This window comes from Scomber japonicus, chromosome 7 (genome assembly GCF_027409825.1).
Source record: "Scomber japonicus isolate fScoJap1 chromosome 7, fScoJap1.pri, whole genome shotgun sequence".
NCBI lineage: Eukaryota > Metazoa > Chordata > Actinopteri > Scombriformes > Scombridae > Scomber > Scomber japonicus.
The window spans coordinates 33,495,959-33,520,534 of NC_070584.1; the positions used below are offsets into that span (position 1 = coordinate 33,495,959).

A 24,576-nucleotide genomic window follows, 5' to 3' on the forward strand; every position below is an offset into this window, starting at 1 on the left:
AACATTATTAGACCTAAATACACATGGTGGGTCTTAATGGATGTCTGATACTTTTTACAGAACTTAAAACATAATTTTAGACAATAAAGGGGGGAAGCGTGATAAAACGGACTGAAAGAAACTAAGCAGTTATAATAGTGATATGCAAATCCGTAGTGATAATATATATTGTACAGACTTGTCAAAAATATATTTGGGTGTGGTGGATTTGCAGCGCATGACTTATGACCTGGTCCTGGTCCTGGTTGAAAGTAATACGAAAGACAGAAAGGAAGCAAGAGACGTACAATTTAATAACAGGAATCAAACTTAAGGCAAAAGAAATAAATGAGGAATGGAACAAGATAACGGAACGTAAGGAAGGAGCCTGCAGCACTGACTGTTAATAAAAACGTCGTCATTAACTTGTAAGAGTTATAATGTTAATATTTTTGGCTCTGACATTTTTATATATTATTTGAACTGTAGCAGCTACTCACCTCATTATCCTGCTGTTTCCTGCTGTCGGTAGTTCTGTTAATATTACTCTGAAGCAGCTTTTAGGTTCGCTGTTGTAAAATCAGTAACTATTTCCCAACTTCTGCTTTCCTGTGTCCGCTGAGATGTTGATCCTTCTGGAGGCGGGGCGACGCGAAATGTCGTTTGCCAGCAATAGAAACTCACTGCCCGAATAAAAATCTGGACTCATCAGATTAACCTTTTAAAGGACGGTTTCACTGTTTTTTTTTTAAAGTCTTAAACCAACAGTCAGGAGCCTAAAGGAACATGAATGTGTTTTTCGTGCTGTAATGATTCCTCCTGTTCATACTGACCATTAGATCCTTCATAATGTTTACAATGGAAGTGATGGAGGAATAACGCCACAGTCCTCCTTCTGTGGAAACATGGATTTAAATTAGAAAGGTGAGGTGAAGCTAATATGAAGCTTCAGATCAACCACATGTCCGGAGAGAGAGAGAGAAAGAAAGAAAGAAAGAAAGAAAGAAAGAAAAGGGAGGAAGAAGAGGAAGAAAGACCAAGGAGGAGGAAGATGAGGAAAGAAAGACCAAAGAGGAGGAAGGTGTGGAAAGAAAGAAATAAAGAACAAGTAGAAAGAAAGAACAAGTAGGAGGAAAGAAAGACAGAAAAGGGAGGAAGAAGAGGAAAGACAGAAAGAAAGGAGGACAGTAAATGAGTCTTTATCTTCTATGTTTCAACGTTACAGTGTTTTTAGTAGCAAAGTCTTTTTGTTACTATACTTCCACCACAGCTCAACAGGAAACACTAAGAAGAGATCTGATGCTAAAAAGACTGTAAATGTGTCAGATATCACTTGATATGACTAACTCACACTGATGAATACTCATCTTCCATCAACTTTTAAAAGCATTGTTGCATCGTTTGACAATTTAACATGTTTATTTTATATCTACTTGCTATAAACAGTAATATGAATAACTGAAATATTCCAGTCTAACCAGATGTTCATGGCAGCAGCTTTCTATCAGATGGAGATGTTAACAATGTCATGAGCATCATTTTATACACATTTAAAATCCAGTGATGTAAGAAGAATTTGATGCTAAAAAGACTGTAAATGTGTCATATATCACTTGATATGACTAACTCAGACTGGGAACGGTTACAGCAAGAAAACCAGGTTTCAATGTTCATTTGGGCTTCTGGTTGTTGTTTTAAAATAGACTTTAAAAAATTGTGAACCTCTCCTTTAGTGTTTGTTTTCTATATTTGTATATATATTTGTATCTATCACTTCCATTGTAAGTGCATCATGAAGGATCTAATAATGGTCAGTATGAACAGGAGGAATCATTACAGCAAGAAAAACAGGTTCAATGTTCATTTGAGCTTCTGACTGTTGATTTAAGACGGGGAATTGTCTTCAATGATCATTTCTTTTCATAGTTGCAGTTTGACGTCCATCATTGTTTTGTTTGCAGTGATGCAAAATTGCACATTTATTGTAAATTACCAATAAAACAAACTTTTAGAGTATCTAATATTCTTTATTTCATAGCATCAGTATAGTGTACACGTTTCTACACACAATACAGTGATGATATTCAGGTCATACATCATATTAATCGTTACATTTTCTATTAGATGGTTTTACTTTTTACTACTATGAAGCTTATAGTAAAGCCAATTTCATATACAGTGCATTATGCTCTTATGATATGAATTTCAAACGGCGTCAGGAAAGAAAAATTAACAAACCAGGAATATACAGTAGTATCTAGGTAGCACCTTGGTGATATGAGGTTATACAATATGTGATCAAAATCAGCATTATAACGTAATCAGATATATATTATTACTGCTGATCATTTTATAGTGACATTTATAGTTTTTAAGACAGTTTTAAATGTGTTTTTTCTTCTCTACAGCAGCCTTTGTCTTCCATTAGTACAACTAAACTAAACTATCTACAACTTTGAAACCATCAATGAATTAATTTAAACAACTTGTCTCTAAACTTTTTTCTACTTTTTCTGTATTCAGGTGTTTACTTCTCTGTGTTATTTTGGTCTTGTCGTTTCATTCAGTAAAAAATATTATTGAAGACTAAGAATTGTGATTAAGCTAATGATTTATCTTTATCACACTTAATCACTCTAATGTATTCGTAACATATATTTGAACCACTGACCATTTGATCTCTGTTAATCTCTCCACAAATTCTTTACGCAAGTTTTCATAATGTGTATAAAATCATAAAGATGAATAAGTAAAGGGTTTTAACTTAGGTTATATAATGCCTACACTTTCACCTGGATTTACGATGTCTGAACTTCCAGTTTGGCCAGTAACTCCTCTATATCTCTACACCTTGGGCTTCTGTTTTTTTCTTTAATCGTTCTCAGAACTTTGATGCTGTCATCTCGATAGTAGGACTGTTGTTGTATCTCTGCTGCCTTCATGTGATATTCTATCGACCTGTTATACTCTTTTAGAGCATGATTTAAGTATTTTGCGTAGTAGTTGTAAATCATTTGTTTGTCTACAGGTTCCAGAGCCTTTTCTAGCAGTTCCTGGTAAATCTGCTCAGCTTTAACAAGGCCCTGATTTGACTTTGCGTATATATTAGCGAGGGTTATTTTTATAAGTGGTGAATGAGGATAAAGAGAAATCACTTCTTTGTGGAGACTGATTGCTCTGTGTATTGTACTTTGCTTTGCTTTGTCGTGGAGAAAAACTATCCTCCATCTGTAGCAGAGAGCAGCACACCTCTTCAGGTAGCGTTGATCTGGATGTTTTGCCAGAGCCTCCTCTGCCAGAGCAATAGCTTCATCAACAGATAATAGTTTTTTGTAAACCCCTAATAACACTTTGATACCACTGTAGCTGCTGACAGGATTCTCCAAAACCTTTCTGGCTAACTCACGTGCTTCATCTTCAATTTCTTCTCCTTTCCTAGCACGCTGCTCAAGGTCGAGAGCAGCAAGGTACAGATTCTCTGGATCCTGTTCCTTGGCCATTCTCATTTGCTGAGTGATGTCTCCCTCCACTGATTTGTCACTGTACTTATAAGCCTTCACTAACCCTATCACATGACTAGTGTGCCACTCCACCATGTCTGGCTGCATCCTGATGGCTCTCTGGAAATAATCTGCAGCCAGCAGCTTTTTGTCTTTGCCGAACTTCATCAGGGTCCAGGCTTTTTCAGCGTAGATCTCTGGATGGAGCACGTCCTGGGATGGAGATGGGTATTCTTTCAGCAGGGTGTCCACCTTTGACAGGTAAGTCTCACTCTGTGTTTGATCTTTCAGGTGATAGTACAGCCAAGCCAGGTTCCCGTAGTTCACTACCAAGCAGGGACCTTCATCTAAAACAGGGTTTCTCGACTGGCGGAAGGCCTCTGTGGCTTTTTCGAGGAAACACAGGGCGTCTTTTTTCAATTCCAGCTGGTAGTGAATGTATCCCTGCAGGTTGTAAATGTGACCCAGCCAGCTGTTTCCATCAACGGTGCCGATGTCCTCCAGCTTCTCCACAAGACTTAACAGTTTAGACTTGTTGGGGTTGATGTCCCAGGTGAAGTGGCACTGCAGGGCATCTAGTTTGGCCTCCTGTGTTGACTGACTCTGAGCAGCACTGATAGAAAATTAAAACACATTATCAGAAAATAATATGCTCTGAGTTTGATATGTTTGAATAACCACTGTTCATCTCATGTTGTCAGAAAGGCTAGACCACTCAGAATAAAAATTAAACTATGGTCATTTACACCAATGTGCCATCCAGGTGGTGGTGTGCATTTTTTACTTTCTGTAAGTAGTTTTCTGTTAGAGTAGCTATATCTTACATAAACAGAATATTGTTGCTCTAGATATGGCCCTTTGTTAATATGGCAATTATCCTACATGATAGATTCCTCTTTCCTTGTCTTTTCTCTTGGGTACAATTACTTTGTTTATTTAATGATAGGTATGATATTTTAACTAATTTAATGTTACTGATGGAATGCCCAGTGTTCAGCTGCCATGACAATCTAAGGCCACTAGGTGTCACTGTTGGTTTCCTCAATGAGATTACCCTGTTAAGATTTAGTTTGGTCAGACAGAGTACTGAAACTGAGGGTTTGGGTCATTGTAGGTTTGGTTAGATATAATTATTTAAATGTTGATTTGATACTTATTCCACTTCAGTTATGTTAATGTAATCTCCATAACCAAATCTGTGGTAGTATTTATTAATATTTTGATAAATTGCCAGTCATTTTGTAACAAAGCGGCACGTATGAATGGATCTTGAGCTCTTTCAGCGCTGTCAGGACATTTTTACTTTTAACTAGCTGAAAGTCAGAGATAATCTAAAAACCTAGCTGACCCCAGTGTCTGACTGAACATGTCACCCTTGATATTCAAAATCAATTCAATATCATTCAAACCTCAAAAACAAAGAGAGACAGAGAGTAGCGGTCACCATCAACTCTCTGAAGATGTTTTTAAATCTTTATGGTACTGTACATGTTGATATGCGTAATATGGAAGACAGAAAAAAGGCAAGAACCCTAAAATATAATACATGGGCGTTAAAATCAAAGGTAAAAGAAGGAAAAGAGTAAATGGATCTCTGCAGCACTGACTGGTAAACCATTGTCGGTACTCTATAAGATCCATAATGTTAACATTTTGAACTCACACTTTAGAATAAGACATTTTATATATTATTTGAACATCAAAAGCAGCTACTCACCTCATTATCCTGCTGTTTCCTGCTCTGTAGTTCTGTAAATATTAGTCTGAAGTAGCTTTTGGGTTAGCTGTCATACAATCAGTAGCTATTATCCAATGTCTGCTTTGCTGTGTGTGCTGTGATGTTGATCTTTATATCCATAAAATGAATTTATTACGGGACACAGTGCAACAACCAATGTTGATATGGCACTTGGCACTTGTTGACTTTCTGTTGGCCTTTGAACGTCTCTTATTTTTAATTGCTCTCCTGCAGCTTCACATTCCTCACTACATCTGATGAGATAACTTAATGCAGATATTCAGTATTGCTTGTACACATATGTTTGTATAATCTCTTTTTGTTTGATTTTGTGCATTCTGCAGGTACCAATGAAGCCCTCATCCAATGATGCAGTGGTAATATACTTATTTATTTTCTATTGATGCCAGTTGTTTTAAGGACCGACAGTGTTGCATTAGCTTCAAGAAATAATGTTTCATACTGAGCATTAGATCCTTCATAATGTTTACAATGGAAGTGCTGAAGGACTAAATCCACAGTCCTCCTCCTGTGTAAACATATATTTAGATATGATACTGAGTTTCTGTTATTCGGGAAGTCAGTCAGTAAGTTTCTGTTGCTGGGAAATGAAACTTAGTCATTTCAAATGGATATCTGACACATTTACAGTCGTTTTAGCATCAGATCTCCTCTTAGTGTTTCCTGTCGATCTGTGGTGGAAGTATAGTAACAAAAAGACTTTGCTACTAAAAACACTGTAACGTTGAAACATAGAAGATGAAGATTTGACTCATTTGGACGCTGAAGCTTCATATTAGCTTCAGATCAACCACGGACTGTGGATTTAGTCCTCCATCATTTCCATTGTAAATGCATTATGAAGGATCTTCTAATGGTCAGTATGAACAAGAGGAATAATTACAGCAAGAAAAACAGGTTCAATGTTCATTTGGGCTCCTGACTGTTGTTTTAAGACAGTGTTGAAGAATTGTAAATGCATCCTTCAATGTTGGCACCAGGTTTACATACTGTAGTTGTATTTTTACACCAATCAGTATTTTGTGTGCAGTGCTGCAAAGCTGTGTAGAGAACATGCAATTCTTGTAAATTAACCACCAAAACAAACATAAACAATATTTTATAGTGTTTATTTAATAGTATCAATATAGTGTACAAATGTCCACACCACAATCCATTCTTCTTCATGATTATATTCAGGTTATAAATCATATTAATCATTATGTTTCCTACCGGTTTTACCTTTTACTATTGCAACGTTTACAGCAAAGCAAATTTCATATAAAGTATATTGCTCTTCTATGAATTTCAAATACAGTGCGAAGAAAAAAATCAAAAACCAGGAATAAAGTCAGCTCCATATACAGTATATGAGTCCAGGTGTTAAAATACAATATGTTATCAAAATCTATCAGTAATGTAATCAGATATACATTATTACTGCTGATCATTTTATAGTGCACATTTATAGTTTTTCCAGACGGTTTTAATGTGTGTTATTCTGTTCCTGTCATTTCATTCAGTAAATAAAATAAGACAGAGAACAACTCTCCAAGCTGGGTTAGGGTTACACAGGACAAATGTGAACCATTGACTTTTCTCTCATAACTGCAAAAGTATTTGAAGTAATATTTGTTTCTGTAACTTTCACAAATCTTTTCTTTGTGTTTTCTAATGTGTATAAAATCAGACTAATGAATATGTACAGACATTCTAGGTAATGGAATACCTACAGTTTCACCTGGATTTAGGATTTTCTAGACTGCCAGGTGGGCCAGAAACTCCTCTATTTCGTTTCACATTTGATTCCTGTTTCTTTATTGGGAATTCCTCAGAAATCTGATGCTGTCCTGTCGAAAACTGGTTTCTTGGTATATATTTGCCGCCATTCTGTGATATTCTATCGCTGTGTTGTAATCTCCTAGATTATTTAAGTATTTTGCATAGTAATTATAAAGCATCTGTTTTTCTGCAGGTTCCAGATCGGTTTCTAGCAACTCCTGGTAAGTCTGATCAGCTTCGACCTGTCCATGATCTGACTTTGCGTATATGTTTGCAAGGGCTATTTTCTTCACAAGTGATGATGATGGATTAGGGTAAAGAGAAATCACTTCTGCATGGAGACTGATTGCTTTTTGTATTGTGTTTTCATTTCTGCGCCATTCATAATCTATCTTCCATTTGTAGCAGAGAGCAGCACACCACTTCAGGTAACGTTCTGAATGGTTTGCCAGAGCCTCTTCTGCCAGAGCAATAGCTTTATCAACAGATATGTGTTTACTATAAACCCATAATAACACTTTGATACCACTGTAGCTGCTGACAGGATTCTCCAAAACCTTTATGGCTAACTCACGTGCTTCATGTTTAATTCTTTCTCCTCTCAGTGCACGCTGCTCAAGCTCGAGAGCAGCAAGGTACAAATTCTCTGGATCCTGTTCTTTGGCCATTCTCATTTTCTCCATGATGTCTTCCTCCTGTGGTGTTTCGCCATACTTATGAGCCTTCACTAACCCTATCACATAGCTGGTGTTCCACTCCACCATGTCCGGCTGCATCCTGATGGCTCTCTGGAAGTAATCTGCAGCCAGCTCGTTTTTATCTTGGTTGATCTTCATCAGGGTCCAGGCCTTTTCAGCGTAGCTCTCTGGATGGAGCTCATCCTGGGATGGAGATGAGTACTCTCTCAGCAGGGTGTCGACCTTTGACAAGTAAGTCCCAGTCTCTGTTTCTTCTCCCAGCTGGTGGTGCAGCCAAGCCAGGTTCCCGTAGTTCACCACCAACCAGGGACCTTCATCTGAGCCGGTGTTTCTCAATCGACAGAAGGCCTCTGTGGCTTTGCTGAAGAAACGCCGAGCGTCTTCAGTGAGGCCCAGCTGGTAGTGAATGTATCCCTGCAGGTTGTAAATGTGACCCAGCCAGCTGTTTCCCTCGTCGGTGCCAATGTCCTCCAGTTTGTCCTTAATACGGTAAAATTTGCTGTTCTGGTTGATGTCCCAGGTGAAGTGGCACTGCAGGGCCTTCAGTTTGGCCTCCAGTGTTGACTGACTCTCAGCAGCACTAATAGAGAATAAAAACAAATTTATATTAGAGCACATCTTCAGCATGTTGTTTATCTGTAAACCGAATATTGTTGTTCTAAATACAGCACTTGGAAATTATCATCCCACATGGTAGAGTCCTCTTTCTATGTCTTTTCTCATGTGCATTAATACTTGTCTTTACACAGTAGATATTCAGTTTATATTGCTATTGACTGCTCAAAGGAATAAATAAGGGTGCAGTTATTTGTTTAGTTATGTAAGTTAGTAATGCTATTTATGGGATTTTAGTTAATTGAGTGTCAAGAAATGAAGAAATGGAGCAAAGAGCATTGATTGGAAAGGAAAGGAAGAAGTGACTGAGTGGAGGAATGGATGACAAAATAAGTTTAAGAGGAGAGAAAGGGCTGATCAGTTATAATAATATCCTATAAAGTAAAAGAATAATTAAGATTATTTTTCATGACCTGCAGCAGCTAATCGATTAATTTTCTGCAGTTTATTAACTTACTAACTTTATTAACAGCGGATCTGTCAGTAATTATTGATTGGGATTGTTTGCAATAAAGCAACTCTTATAGATGAATCCTGAGCTCTCTCAGCACTGTCAGGACATGTTTATTTTTAGTGGTTGAAAGTCAGTCATAAAACAAAAACCAAACCATACCCACTTAACCAATGTCTGATTGAAGATTTTGCCTTTGATATTCAATATTAATTCAATATCATTCAAGCCTGAAAAGCAGAGAGCAAGAAAGAGCTATCAGGATACATTAATAATTTCACTCTGTTTGTAAATCCTGATGGTCCATGTTGAAAGGTAATAGAGAAGATGGAAAAAAACAACATACCTAAAACATAATAAAAGGGATTTTAAATTAAGATGGCAAAATAATTAAAAGAGTAAATGTAACAAGATAAACAAAAGTAAAGGAGGACTCTGCAACACTAACTGATAATAAAAATGTTAATATTTTTGTTGCTCTAAAATAAGATATTTTATATATTATTTGAACTCCAGAAGCAGCTACTCACCTCATTATCCTGCTGTTTCTGTAAATATTAGTCTGAAGCAGCTTTTGGGTTCTCTGGCATACAATCAGTTGATATTATCCAACTTCTTTGCTATGTCTCCTATGATGTTGAGCTTTATATTCATAAAATAAATTAATTATAGGGCACAGTGCACTAATCTGTGTTGATCTGGCACTTGCTGACTGTGTCTTGGCCTTTGAACATCTCTTATTTTTAATTGCCATACTCAAAACTGTCCTTTAATTCTGCAGCCTCACATTCCTCACCATATCTGATTAGATAATGCAGTTAACCAGTATCAGATTGCCTGTAGATTGCCATAGGTAATGTGTTTGTGAAATCTCATTGTTTCATTTTGTGAATGAAACACTGATGGAGAATAAAAACGACTAATATTATAACATATCATCAGCATGTAAATATAATACGCTGTGTTTCAGAGTAGCTATCTCCTTCTCCCTTCCCATGTTTTCTTGTCGTTTCCCCTCCCTTGTGTTCCTGTTTATCTCTTTCTATCTCTTTATGTGATGTGGGTTCATCTCATGTTGTCAGAAAGGCTAGATCTAGATCTATGATAATTTCCACCAATGTGCCATCCAGGTGGTAGTGTGTATTTTTAACCTTCTCTAAGTAGTTTTGTGTTTATTTTTCTTTGGAGTGTTCATCTGTCATGTAAACAGAATATTGCGTTTTGTATTTATGGTACTCATTGTAGAGGCAGATATGTGTGTATCATGAGTGAAATCAGGAAAACACCAGAAGAGGCAAAAGGTCAGTTTGAAGATGTCGCAACAGGCCTTACCATGTTGTTTTCATCAACTCTTTGTAAGGAGTTGTTTTTCACCATGTTTAATATTCACAGGGAGATCTGGTCACCATCACTTATGAATAGAATTCCAGGAAACCGAATATTAGCCTGAACGTGCCAGGTTAAGCTGACCTGGTGCATACACGACACCCACACGCTGACGATAGTATAAAGAGTCTGTGCCTCGGGCTGTTTTGCTGTTTGTACTGTTTTGCTGTGTTATCTCTCATTGATGAGTACAGTGTTTGAGAGTCTTCAATAATGATCCCAGTTGGCTATTCGATGACTTCTGTTCTCTGTCTCATACTTTAAGGTTACTGAAGTTAAGTAATCGAGTAATTCAACTATATCATCCCACATGGTAGATTCCTCTTTCTTTGTCTTTTCTATTGTGGTTTAATACTTATCTGTACCCAATAGAGTTTGTATTGTTTTTTACTGTTCTTATGACAGAATAGTAAAATTACTTTGTTTAGTTCATGATAAGTATAGCATTTTAGTTAATTTAATGTTGCTGATGAAGTGCCTAGTCATCTATCAGCTGCCATGTCAGGCTAAAGCCACTAGGGGTCACTGTTGGTTTCCTTAATGAGATTACCCTGTTAAAACTTAGACTGTGTCTCAAATGGAGCACTTACGTGAGTGCACCAGAATGTAGTGCAGAGTGCGCACTGAGCACTTACCTCTGTAGTGCACACTGTCGTGGGTAAGTATTGTCTCAAATGGAGCACTGGCGTTTAGCACTTAGCGGAAGTGACGGGCTAACATTTGATCGCGATTCTCCGACCCGCGAAAATATTGACATTATTGACATCTGAAAACTGGGCAAAAAGTCCCTCCCCTTCCGCTACGTAGGCAAAATGGCGTCCGTTTAGTGTGAGTAGTGTCCATCATCTCACACTGGATTTTTTGTCCGTTATGAGTGCACCATCCGGGTACTTTCAGAGCACTGAGTTTTCGCTTGTTCTTCAGTGTGAACGCACTATGCCCTAAAACATAGTGCTTGAAGTGTGCAAGTGCGCCATTTGAGACACAGCCTTAGTTTGATGAGAGAATGGAGTACTGAAAGTCAGGTTTTGGGGGATGTAATTATTTAAATGTTTATTTGATACTTATTCCACTTTGGTTATTTTAACTGAATCTCCATAACGATAACTGGGGAGGTATTTGTTAATATTTTGATAGGTAGCCAGTCATGTTGTAATAAAGCAGCTCTTGAATGAGTCCTTTTTCAGTACCGTCAGGTCATTTTTTATTTTAAGTAGCTGAAAGTCTGAGATAATCCAAAAAACCCATACCCAATTGAACCCAATGTCTGACTCAAGATTTTGTCCTTTATATTGAAAATCAAATCAATATCATTCAAGCCTTAGGAGCAAAGAGAGAGATAAAGAGCTGGCACCGAATCACTTAAGATGTTAATAATTTCTCTCTATTGTTTAAATCCTGATGATTCATGTTGACAGGTCATATGTAAGACAGAAAAAAGCAAGAACTCTGATTTATAATAATAATAATGTTTTTATATTAAAGGTAAATGGAACAAGAGTAACAACAGTAAGGAAGGACTGCAGCACTGACTGATAATAAAAACATTGCCATTCAGGTAAGATAATTCTTTTTTAGTCCCACAATGGAGAAAAAAGGGATGTTATAGCAGCAAAGTGGATAGCAAAAATAGACAAGCATCAATAAAGAATAAAGAACAATAAATAATAAGTAAAAACAAGCAATATGAACAATAGGAAATAAAATAGTAACAATATGTTGAGAGAAATGAGTTTGATATTGTTATTGCACATATTTTATAGAGAGAAAAAAAGTGAACTTATAATATCCATCTTTTTAATAATTTGGGCTCTGACGCTCTAAAATAAGACATTTTCTATATAATTTGAAGTACAGAAGCAGCTACTCACCTCATTATCCTGTTGTTTCCTGCTTCCAGTAGTTCTGTAAATATTAGTCTGAAGCAGCTTTTGGTTTGGCTGTCATAAAATCAGTTGATATTATCCAACTTCTGCTTTACTGTGTCTGCTGTGATGTTAAGCTTAATATATATATACTGGTTCAGAAATAAGTTCTGGAGGCGGGGCGACGCCAACAGACGTCAGTTCGCTGCAGAAAATTGCAAACCTGCAGAAACTCCTTCATTAAGGTACAGAGAGACGAGAGGAAACATGGAGAGTTAATGATTCCTCCTGTTCATACTGATCATTAGATGATCCCTTCATAATGCACTTACAGTGGAAGTGATGGGGGACGAAATCCACAGTCCTCCTTCTGTGTAAAACATGTATTTAAAAGTTGATCTGAAACTAATATGAAGCTTCAGATGTTCAAATGAGTCAAATCAAGTAGATATCTTTCAATGTTACTGTTGTTTTAGTGCCAAAGTCTTTTTGTTACTATACTTCCACCACAGCTCAACAGGTAAACACTAAGAGGGAATTTGACAGCCCCTTCCTTTCAGCCGAACATATAAACAATTTATGTGTAAACGTCCTGCAATTAAAATCCTACTTCAGTAAAAGTAGAGACATATTATCATCTAAATCTACTATTAGACTGTGACTGATATATTAAATGCTTTTAATAAAGTAGTTAGTTATTCATTTGAAACCATATGAAGGGGTTTCTTTGATGGATCTAAAAACTACTCATAGAAGTCTAAAACAGGACAAAGAGACACAAATACACACTGCTTTTTTTTTGTAAAGGGCCACAAACCAAATATTTGGGAACAACTGGAAAGGAGGAAGGAAGGAAATAAAGAGAGTAGGAGGGAACGAAGAAGGAAGGAAAGAGAGAAGGAGGAAGGAAAGGAGGGATGGAGGAAGGAAAGGAGGGATGGAGGAAGGAAACAGAGAAGGAGGGAAGAAGGAAGGAAAGGAGGAAGGAAGGAAATAAAGAGAGAAGGAAGGAACGAAGAAGTAAGGAAGAGAGAAGGAGGCAGGGAGGAAGGAAAGAAGGAACGAAAGGAGGGACAGAGGAAGGAAAGGAGGGAGGGAGGAAGGAAAGAGAGAAGTAGGGAACGAAGAAGGAAGGAAGAGAGGGAGGAAAGAAAGAGAGAAGGAGGGAAGGAAGAAGGAAAGAAGGAAGGAAGGGAGGGAGGGGGGAAGAAGGAACAGTCAAAATGGACGAGATCAATTTGACCTGGGAGGACGACAGAAGGATTGAATGAGGAGACATTTGGATCTCCACTAATAAGTTATTAATATATATATATATATATATATATATATATATATATATATATATATATATATATATACTGTATATATCAGAAAACATTTTATTTTGTTCTAATTTTGGTTGGGAAAAAATATATTCAAGAATCCTACAAAGCTGAGTGTTTATTCAGTGGCCTCTCCATTTCAGCCAAAACATGTTCTGAAACCGGCGTGTTGCTTGGAGCTGTTAAATATAGATATCAGAATGTACTTGTTGCTCCTAACTTGTGTTGGTATGACTTTTCTTCCAGGGAGAGTTTAGCAGGGTGATGAAAACCAGACTAAACCAGTTTCTGCACTTCTTCATCACAGGATGCATCACATACAACCTTTGCTTGGTGCTCCGTGGCTGGGCATGACCGCTTCCTTCAGGGCCTTCTACTGGGGCTTGTCCCTCCAGTGAAGTATTGGTTTGGAGTAACGCAAAGCAAGGCAGCTTTATTCATATAGCGCATTTCATACACAATGGCAATTCAATGTGCTTTACATAAAACAGAAAAACATGTAATTTGAGAAACATTAAAACACACACACACACAAATAATAAAAACAAAGTACAGAAAAATAGAAAGAGAGAAATAAAACACTAGAATAGAGCATTAAATATAAGATTGCAGCAAAAAATAATGATTAGCTTTAAAATCATTTGAAGGACATAGAGAGCAAATGAAAGATTAAAATGTAAAGTGCTTTAAAAGAGCTCAATCACAAGTGTTTTTAACCTGGATTTAAAAGTGTTCACAGTTGGGGCAGCACTCCATCGACTTCTGTGTTGTCTTTGCCTTCTTCATGCTGAGGGCCTCTTGATCTTGTTTCAATTTTGTGACCATCACCAGGATTGTTTTTTTTTTATTGACATGACGTGCAAATTAGCGAAAATCGATTTTTGTTGTGTTTTTTTTGGTGTGTGTGCTCTGTGCTTGCTGCCCCTGATAAGATGCTGCCCTGGGAGGCTGCCCATGTCGCCCCCATCAGAATCTGCCATTGGTGTCCAGTTGTCATAACTTCTACATGATCTGCAGGAGTTCTGATGTCTGAAGGAAGATATATGTCAATAAACAAACGCTGTGGTTGAAGATTGTGCTCAATGGACTTGGCAGGGCGATGGAGCTTCTGGCCCAATCTGGTGTGGATGGCTGTCAAAACTACCCTCATTCAGCTGTGTGTGTGTGTGTGTGTGTGTGTGTGTGTGTGTGTGTGTGTGTGTGTGTGTGTGTGTGTGTGTGTGTTATAATATAACATTATAATTTTATGTGACTCTTTATTTCTTGCCTTTCTACATAGTACACACTACAAAAAGTGATATAGGTATTAATAATAATCATAATAATTTACTGAGTTTTGTGGTTGTATTAAAAGCAGGGAAACATAATATAAAACACACTAAAATATCTTTGTGTCACTGGTGTATCGACCTTTATCAGTATGAGGGATGTTTTTGATGCTTTCAGTACATTTTGTTGTGACTTCTGTTATTCAAAGCCACTGAGTGATTGCCAGACCAGATAAAAACTAGTTTATGTGTGTGCACTGAATACAGACGACTCCTGCAGCTTATCACACTGTTAATTTTAATAATATAACAAAATACAACAAACTATGTGTGCATGGCTACACCTCATCAATATGCTTTCCTGCACCTGTGCACCACCTCGTGTTCAAAAAGAGCATTACAACGAATAAATAAATAATCCACACATACAGTTTATAATGGCTGCAACACATTTATACATCCAGGCATGCCTTTTGGGGAAAAAAATAGTATTTTTGAATACATCTATTGATCTTGTAGTTTAATTGGTATTCTTAATCTTTTTTTACATTCTTATCCTAAATCTGGTGTTTCCTCACTGCAGATTCAGAAGAGTTATGAGAGCTTTTCTTCAGTTCCTGTTTTAATTGATTCAGTTTTGTTTGTTTGTTTGTTTGCTTGTTTTTGACCAAGTAAAGCACTTTATGCTATGATATATGTAAATTGCTACAAAAAAGGTTAGATTGATTGATTTTACCCAAATTTATTGAAACATTTAAAACAAACAAACTCAAAAGAAAAAAAAAGAAAAAAGTAACACACAGACACACACGCACACACAATATGTATATTGTTATATAAAGATTGTGAGAAAAAAAACATTTAAAAAAAGTAATACATAGGAAATTTTAAAAAATAAATCAAAATTCAAAAAGTAAATAATTGTACCCTACATGTTTTACAAGTTGTTTGGGTCTGTTGCTGTCGCTGCTTTTTTTTTTCTTTCTTTTTTTCAGACCCTCCACCCAATGGTATGTCGCTGCAGTCCCGGATACCTGCACAGTCAGAGCCCTTGTGGTTATTGACAGTGCCACCTACTGGTTGACTGTAAAGCTGCAACTGCACACAGTCTGGACCGTTCAGAGCCCTTGTGGATTTTCGACAGGGCAAAGTCCAAATAAAACACCAAGATCTAATTGTTTGTGAAGCTTGGAACACTTTTAAACTTTTTTGAAATGTTTTTGGACTAAATAAATAATTAACCTACAATGAAATGACAGGCTTTTAAATGTTCTATTGCATGGGGTTATAATGACAAAACAGTCTTAAAATAGCCTAAAATGAAATGAATGAAGGGGTCTGAATCTGCAGGTCTCCGGGTCTGCAGACACATGCTCCCCCCTCCACCTGACACATAGCCCGGTGCTGCATTAACACCTGAGGGAGGAAATGATCACTGGAGTCTATTCCCTGCAGAAAGCAACATTTAAGATGCACTTGAAAAATGTGAATCTGTCCTTTTAGACACACAAAGCTAGCTCCGTGTGACCATTAAGTGCATCAGGGCCCAGGAGCCTTCCGTGATAGGAGAAAATAAATATACATATATTTTTGACCACAGATAGACACACTCTCTTAAGCTAGATAATTATTGTTTCATGCAAGGAAAATCTAGTCTCGTGATTGTGACGATTGGTCAGCAGGCCACAAAAACGGTTGGTGTGGTTTCATCTAGTCTATAGGAAAAACCATTACTTAGCGGAAAATGGACTGTACCAGCTGTAACCAAAAGTCCAATGGGGAAGCCAAAAGTAAGAAAAGAGCAAGAGAAAGAAGCAGCTGCAATAAAAAATAAAACTCTGACTTTGCAAAGGAAAAGGCAAGAAAGAAGAACCTCTGATGGTAAGAATCATTATTCTGTTTGTGCATTTAGTAGTAGTATTATCTGTTGTCATTGGGTGATCAGATAATTTAAAATATATAAATATTGTGGATGAATCTATTTATGCTGTATGTGAATGAAGGGGCTGTATGGACTAGACGGACACATGAGGAAATTGTGTTGAGAAACATTAAGGAGGCTATCATAAAGGTCAAACAATAGTCATGTAACTGGGGATTGAAACGTTCAACTAGTGAGTCTTCTTATATTTACTTCAGTAGGAAGAGAAATATAGTTGAACTGGGTCTCCAAGTATATGGCCAACAGATGGGGGAGAGTAAAGATATTTAACACCTAAGAATATGACTAGATGAAAGATATAAATGTAAGACACATTGGGTAATTTTAAACTAAATGTAATTAATTTAATGAGTTATATCTGGATAATTGGGGAGCAGATATGGAGGTACTTAAAGGACATGAATAAGATCAACAATTGACAATGGAAGTTTTATTTATGGGGCAGCAGCCAAGTCTCATAATATATTGATTCATGATATATGTCTTGATATCGTATTATTATTATTATTATTATTATAGTATCTGAACTAATAACTTTATCAGCATAACCATGATGAAAATGAAATTATATGCTATGAAAATGCAAAACAAAATGTTTATCTTTATCAAATGAATTGAATTGTTTCTAAAAGATCAAATAGTTTTTAAATTCTTAAGTACTGCAAACACAGAGAGGAGTAATATATTTCCTAATAAATACTGGACTGATTAATATTATTTATTTATTCATTCATTAATTTATTCTCAGAATAATGTCATATGGACCCTGGTCTACATACTACATGCTGTACATTAGGTGGCAGTATTTCAATACAAAGATGTTTCAAAGTGCGCAGTTAGAGGAGGGAGGAGCAGGTAGGAACAGGTAGGAACAGGTAGGAGCACCTGAAGTGAAAGTATTCAGTCATGCTCCACTTTACAGTCTGCAGAGCAGAAGGAGTAAAACAACAAGTCTGACGCAGGTGAGTGTTAATATGAGGATTGCAAATAATGATTACTGTCATTATTGATCCATCTGCTGATTATTTTTCTTAATAATTATTTAGTTGATTAAACTGAGTCAGAAAAATATGAAAACTGTGTTTGACATCTTCAAAAGTTATTTCCTGTTTTTCATTTCCTGGTTTCTGCGTCTGTGTAATGTTACTCACTGCTGCGCTTTAAATAGAGACAAGTCACATTTAAGAAGCACACAGATGTTTATCTGAAGTCTGTTTGTTGGATTTAAACCAGAGTTAAAGTTTATCTTTGTGAAGAACACAAAACAACTAACTTGTAGTTAAAGTGGTTTGACCTGTTACAGAGAGAAAACCTAAAAATGAAATGCGTCAGAGAGGAGGGATCCAGCTGCAGCCAGTCAACAAGCTCAGCAGGTTATGCAGCTGAGGCCTGTTTCACAGGAGATAGTGAGAGACAGGACAGAAAAAGAGGAAGAGAGAGCAAGCCTATAGATGAGAGGGGGAGGGGCACCCTGCCTGGAGCACAAGGGAGGGAGACATGGTCAGAGCAGCAAGTATCAGAGACTGATGTTAATTTTAGTGATCCTACATAATCAGTATCTGTTTTATGCATACATTTGAAAGATTGTTTGGTTGGGGGTTCTTCTGAGAATAAATTGTCCCAGACAGAGGAAAGACTGTCAGCTGGCCTATAAACTAATGAGAAGCTGCCAAATTGAGAGGCAGGACTGGATTTATTATGCTGTGTATGTGTGTGTCTCCAGTGTTACAGGTTTACCTCTCAGTCTCCCGAAGATGAAGGAAGAGGAGGAAGAGGAGGACGGAGCAGAGTCTCTAATATCCAACTGTCTGTCTATGAAGAGTAACTGGTCTAATCATCATCCTCCAGTCTTCAGTAATGAACCTGGACCCTCAGACACAAAGTAAGAGACTGTTTCTACTGTAAACTGACCTGAAGATGATTCAGTGAGACAGTTTCATGAAGGTTGTAGTGTAGATATGAAGGAAAGAAATAATGAAGTAGCTTCCATTCAGCTGTAATCTCCAACAGATCTTCATGTTCATGTTAACCAGAGACAGGGACAGGGCTGCTATTGGTGTTTGATTTTAAGTAGCAGCAGGTAACCAAGGGTGATATTTACTAAGGACTCACTAACAAGTCAAACTGTGTCTGTCCTTATTTACTAAAGGACTGCAGCAGCAGATAACATTGAATGTTTGGTCTCATGTAATACAGACTGTCTTAATGTGTTCCTGTTGAAGGACACTAAATATGGGAGGAGGTCATGTAAATGTATAGAAACAGCCTGCTGCAGCTGATTTATCACTGCAGACTGACCACTGCAGCAGAGGAAACTGAGTCTGACATTTAACGTTTGGGAAAAGTCAAATGTGTCAAAGTGTTGTATCACACTCACACAGAGGGAGAGAGACTATAGCAGAAACAGAGAGAGAGAAACACTAATGAAAAGATGCATTATGAAGATATTTAGCAGAGCTCTCTGTTCAGCAGCACAACACAAAAGAGCAGCAGTTTTCTGTTTGGCTCAGTTTCCTCCTGTTAATTCTTCCTGACTTTTAATGTCAGAGTAGCTTCAAGGAGCCTGTGGAGTTTTATTAACAGAAAAACATGTTTACATTCTTCTTCTTCTTCCAATTGTAGTATCTATTATTATATTTTAAATTGTTGATCTCAGAGCCTGAAGAACAAAAAATGTGTAACTGACCAGATACTGACAGTCTGGACTGTTTAAAGAGCTGTTGGTTGGCCTCCTCTAATGTCATGTGTCATAAAGAATGTGTTCATGTCCACAGAGAGAGGAAGAGTAAGAGGAAGAGGACTGTTTCTGTGGAAGAGCAGCTGTCCTGCTGTTCTTTGTGTCAGGACGTCCTGAAGGATCCAGTCTCTACCAGCAGTGGACACTGGTTCTGGAGACTCCTCTGGTACATCACCTCATACTGGGACCAGTCTGCTTCATCAGGAGACTCCTCCTGTCCCCAGTGTGCAGAAGGATCCAGAACCAGACCTCAACTGCAGACAGACAGTCAGACCAACACCAAGACTGAAGATCTGTCTGCTGATGTCATCATCTCTGAAACAGGACAAGAATCTACCTCCTCTATCCTACTGAACATTAACAGTCACACTGATTTCTTTTCTTCTCTTTCAGCAGAAAGTGGTCTGCAGGAGGTTTTAGATGAACATCAGATCAGTTTGAGCAGCACATGTGAATGTGTGACTCAAGGAACTGATGAAGCAGGAAGTGAAATCCTCCTCAACAGCATCTTCACTGAGGTCCACATCATAGAGGGACTGAGTGAAGAGCTAAATACCCAACATGAGGTGTGGCAGCTTGAAACAGCTTCCAAGATGAAGACCCTCCATGACGCTCCAATCAAGTGTCAGGACATCTTTAAAGTCTTACCTGACCAACACAAACACATCAGAGTGGTTCTGATGAACGGCGTCGCTGGTGTTGGAAAAACCTTCTCAGTGCAGAAGTTCACTCTGGACTGGGCACAGCGCTCCGAAAACCAAGATATCAGTCTGCTGATTCTGTTCTCGTTCAAGGTGCTGAACTTGATGAAAGATAAGAAGTACAGTCTGCTCATGCTGATCCATGTTTTCTATCCAACATTACAGAAGCTCACAGCAGAGAAGCTCGCTGGCTGTAAAGTTTTGTTCATCTTTGACGGCCTGGATGAAAGCAGACTTTCACTGGATTTCAACAACAGTGAGGTCGTGTCTGATATCACACAGAAGTCATCAGTCAGCGTGCTGCTGACAAACCTCATCAAGGGGAAGCTGCTTCCATCGGCTCTCATCTGGATAACTTCCCGACCTGCAGCAGCCAATCAGATCCCTCCTTCATGTGTTAGCAGGGTAACAGAAGTACGAGGCTTCACTGACCCCCAGAAGGAGGAGTACTTCAGGAGGAGATTCAGTGATGAACAGCAGTCCAGCAGAATCATCTCACACATCAAGACATCCAGGAGCCTCCACATCATGTGTCACATCCCAGTCTTCTGCTGGATCACTGCTACAGTTCTGGACCACATGTTGACTACAGACCAGAGAGGAGAGCTGCCCAAGACCCTGACTGACCTGTACTCACACTTCCTGCTGGTTCAGACAAAGAGGAAGAAGAACAAGTATGATGAGGGACATGAGACGAGTCCACAGGAGCTGACGGAGGCTGACAGGGAACTTCTTCTGAAGCTGGGGAGGCTGGCGTTTGAACAACTGGAGAAAGGAAACATCATGTTCTACCAAGAAGACCTGGAGCAGTGTGGTCTTGATGCCACAGAAGCCTCGGTGTTATCAGGAGTTTGTACACAGATCTTCAAAAGAGAGAGTGTGATCTTCCAGAAAACAGTCTACAGCTTTGTTCATCTGAGCGTTCAGGAGTTTCTGGCTGCAGTGTACATGTACCACTGTTACACCAGCAGGAACACAGAGGTAGTGAAGGACTTCCTGGGAGAATCAAAACCAAAATCTGTCCTCAAGAAAGAAGAAGAAGAAGAAGAAGAAGAAGAAGAAGAAGAAGAAGAAGAAGAAGAAGAAGAAGAAGAAGAAGAAGACTTTTCTCTGGATGACTTCCTGAAGAGAGCCATGGAGAAATCTCTCAGAAGTGAAAGTGGCCACCTGGACCTGTTTGTCCGCTTCCTTCATGGCCTCCCTCTGGAGTCCAACCAGAGTCTCTTAGGAGGCCTGCTGGGTCAGACAAAGAACAGTCCAGAAACCATCCAGAGAGTCATCAACAACCTGAAGAAGATGAACAGGAAGGATATCTCTCCTGACAGAAGCATCAACATCTTCCACTGTCTGATGGAGATGAACGACCGCTCAGTACATCAGGAGATCCTAGAGTTCCTGAAGTCAGAGGACAGATCATGGAAGAAACTCTCTGTGTTCCAGTGCTCATCTCTGGCCTACATGCTGCAGATGTCAGAGGAGCCTCTGGATGAGTTTAACATGTTGTATTACAACACAGAATCGGGGGGGGACCTGGAACTGATCCCAGTTGTGAGGAACTGCAGAAAGGCTGTGTAAGTCCAGATGTGATTAACTTTATAATCAGATTATAAATGTAGTTCTTCAAATATAAATCATATGAAATTCTTATTATTGTTTTAATTGACAATCAGTCAGAGCTCTCAGATAAACAATTTAAATTTGTGCCAAATTAGAGTAATTTAAGTATGAAGCATAGTGTAAGAGCTGGATGATGGATGTGAGAAATCATGTGTGTGTGTGTGTGTGTGGCGGTCTTTCTATGGGTTTTGGCCACCCTCCTTAAATCAGAGGAGACCTGCCGTCCTGACACACTCCAATAAAACAATCACTGTCTGGCTTGGATCTAACAGAGGTTTTATTATACTTTAGATGGTGCAGTGTCCACAACAAAACATGAGATAACAAAAAAAAGAGAGCCGTCCAAAAACACCTGTCCCTCGCTCCTCTGTATGTTATTTCCTGGGAGGAGGACCTCATCATATAAACATTTAACATAAACTTAATGTCGTATTATTAAACATAACAATAATCAAACTAAATATGCAGAAATGGCTTTAATAGTGTGTGTGCAGGGCATTATCATCCTGTATTCGTATGATATCGTACAAAAAGTTTGGCACTGCTTTTCGTACGATATCACACGAATTGAAATATATGCAGTAACACCAGTGATCAGTGCACCTGCACAACCAAGTACTCTATTTATTAAAATCCAGTAATCCATGAATATACTTTGAAAATATAAACGATATATTATTAAACTTTTAACCAGGAGATTTTACACCTGTTGTGTCCCGGAAAGACCGGATAATTCACTGATGATTTTATTTTTTACATCAACATTTCTAAACACAACAACAATAAAGTGTCCTGGATACAAACGAAATGCTGGGTGAATGTTGCGACCATCAATTTTAATTATTTCATCTTCGATTGTGAGAAATATGTTTTTGTTTTTGCTGTTTCGGATAATAGCAGGAGTGACTGCATTATAGGGGTGGGACGATATGCTTTGGTCAAGATTCGATTTGTATCATGATTCTTGATCATTGCGATTCTACAAGTTTTGCAATTCGATATAATCAATAATTGCAATTTTCTTTTCCTTCTTAAAAAACAAACAAGTTTAATTATACACTTCTACAGATGATAAACTATGAATGACATACTCATAAACAATGCACATCAGTCTGTGTCAATGTAATGAATTGTTCAATAGATTAACCAATATGTTTTAAAATAATAAGTAAAGTGCTCTGACTACTCAGCGCTCTCTGAAGTGTAATGTCTGATAGCGTTAACAAAATAACATACACATGTATGTTACACAAAAATAGGTATTTTCTGTTGTTCAGTCGACCTGAGCTGTTGGATCAATAAATAAAAGACAAATAATAATAATAGTTTATTTTTGTAGTTACCAGTTTTACTTTTTCCATCATTAGGCTTCCATACAAACTATGTGCGCTAGATTCCCCTGCTGCTCTCCTCCTGTCCTGCTGCTGACTGTGAGATCTGAGCAGGTAGAAGCTGATAGTTCACTAACTAGAACCAGGGAGCACACTGCAACAAGGTTAATGATCCACACACTGACATATCATTGATATGATGCCATTAAAAAAAACAAAAAACATTGTTTTTTGTGTGTGTGCATACATGTGCAGAATGCAGCACACACTTTCTAGTTTTATGTAGTGTGAATTGCTGCTACACTTTAAAAGATGTTGGTGCGATTGGTGTAATAAGCAGCAACACATTATCAGGATGCTGTGCTCTCACACGCGCTGCATTGATACACACACACACACACGCTCAGTCACTCTAGTGCGCGCTCTTGCTTTGCTCGCTCCAGATTCCGGAAGATTATGTCTCATTTGTGGGCGTCAAGGAGCCGCTATCAATATGCGGGAGACTGACAGGACGTCCAGCAGAGTTGGGTTGTCTGCTTTTATCCTCCCCCTACTTCAGTAGCTTATAAAGGGAGGGGGCAGGTTGTGTTATGAAGCCTACACCGAAGCCAAAAGCAAAGTTATATGGTTAACTAGCTGCTAGCAACTTCTAATGAAATTGAGCAAGTGATCAACATAGTTAAGGTTACTTCAAGCACAGTCATTTTTGCAGCGGTGCTGAGAAGGTAGTGCTGTAAGGTAATAAAATAAAACACTTAGAGCCTCTAAAATAGAAAAAAAAATCGATTCTGGGGAGAAAAATCGATTTTTAAAATCACCCCATAAAAAATCGCGATATGTACAGGAATCGATTTTTTCCCCCACCCCTGCTGCATTAGCCTACCCATGATCCTCAGCATTGTGAGGAATAAAAAGAGAAAAAAACCATTCATGTCTCACACCTTATGCTCATAGTTGTCTACAGACTCTGCGGCTCAGATACACTATGAGAATAATAATAAGGGTGTGAAACAAGAGTTTACATCAGTGGGCATTTCCAGTGATGTCATGCGATCCCAGAAGGGAACCCCCTCCGCCCTCTCCCACTTTTTATATTTGATTGAGAAAAGCTGGGACAGGAAGTACGTCACTACTTCTTCATCGCTCCACGAGCCAGACACACCAGCAACCCCACCAGTGTCTACATGGAAACTACATCTTCATTCATGTAAACCTGGATTACAAAATTTGAATAAGTTTCACAGCACGTGGTGAGATAGTCACAAACAGCATGGGGCGCGTCATTTTTGACTTAAGTATTGCTTTATAATTAGTCCCTATTGATTTGTTCACATCTCATAACGTTGCTATGGTGGTTGCTAAGGACTCAATCCAGTATCTTTACTGTTTCATTATCAAATGCATGAAGTAAATACAAAGTGTCCTCTTTCATGATAACACATGTTGTAATATATGTGTCATTACAGCCTTTCTCACAGTGGATCCTTAGGGACTAACTGGGAAGTTGTGGCCTCAGCTCTGAAGTCCAACACTCATCTGACAGAACAGGACCTGAGTGAGCTGTCTGCTTCATCAGTGAAGCGTCGGCCTGCCAGACTGGAGAGTCCAGAGTGTAGTCAGGGTTTGACGTGAGTTCACTGA

General features: G+C 38.2%; 1 protein-coding gene across 1 annotated transcript in view; it reads left to right on the plus strand.

Moving 5' to 3' along the window:
* The window catches only part of LOC128362340 (uncharacterized), a 106,346-nt gene that overhangs the window by 44,552 nt on the left and 37,218 nt on the right, over positions 1-24,576 (plus strand). The gene's annotated exons all lie outside the window — the stretch shown is intronic.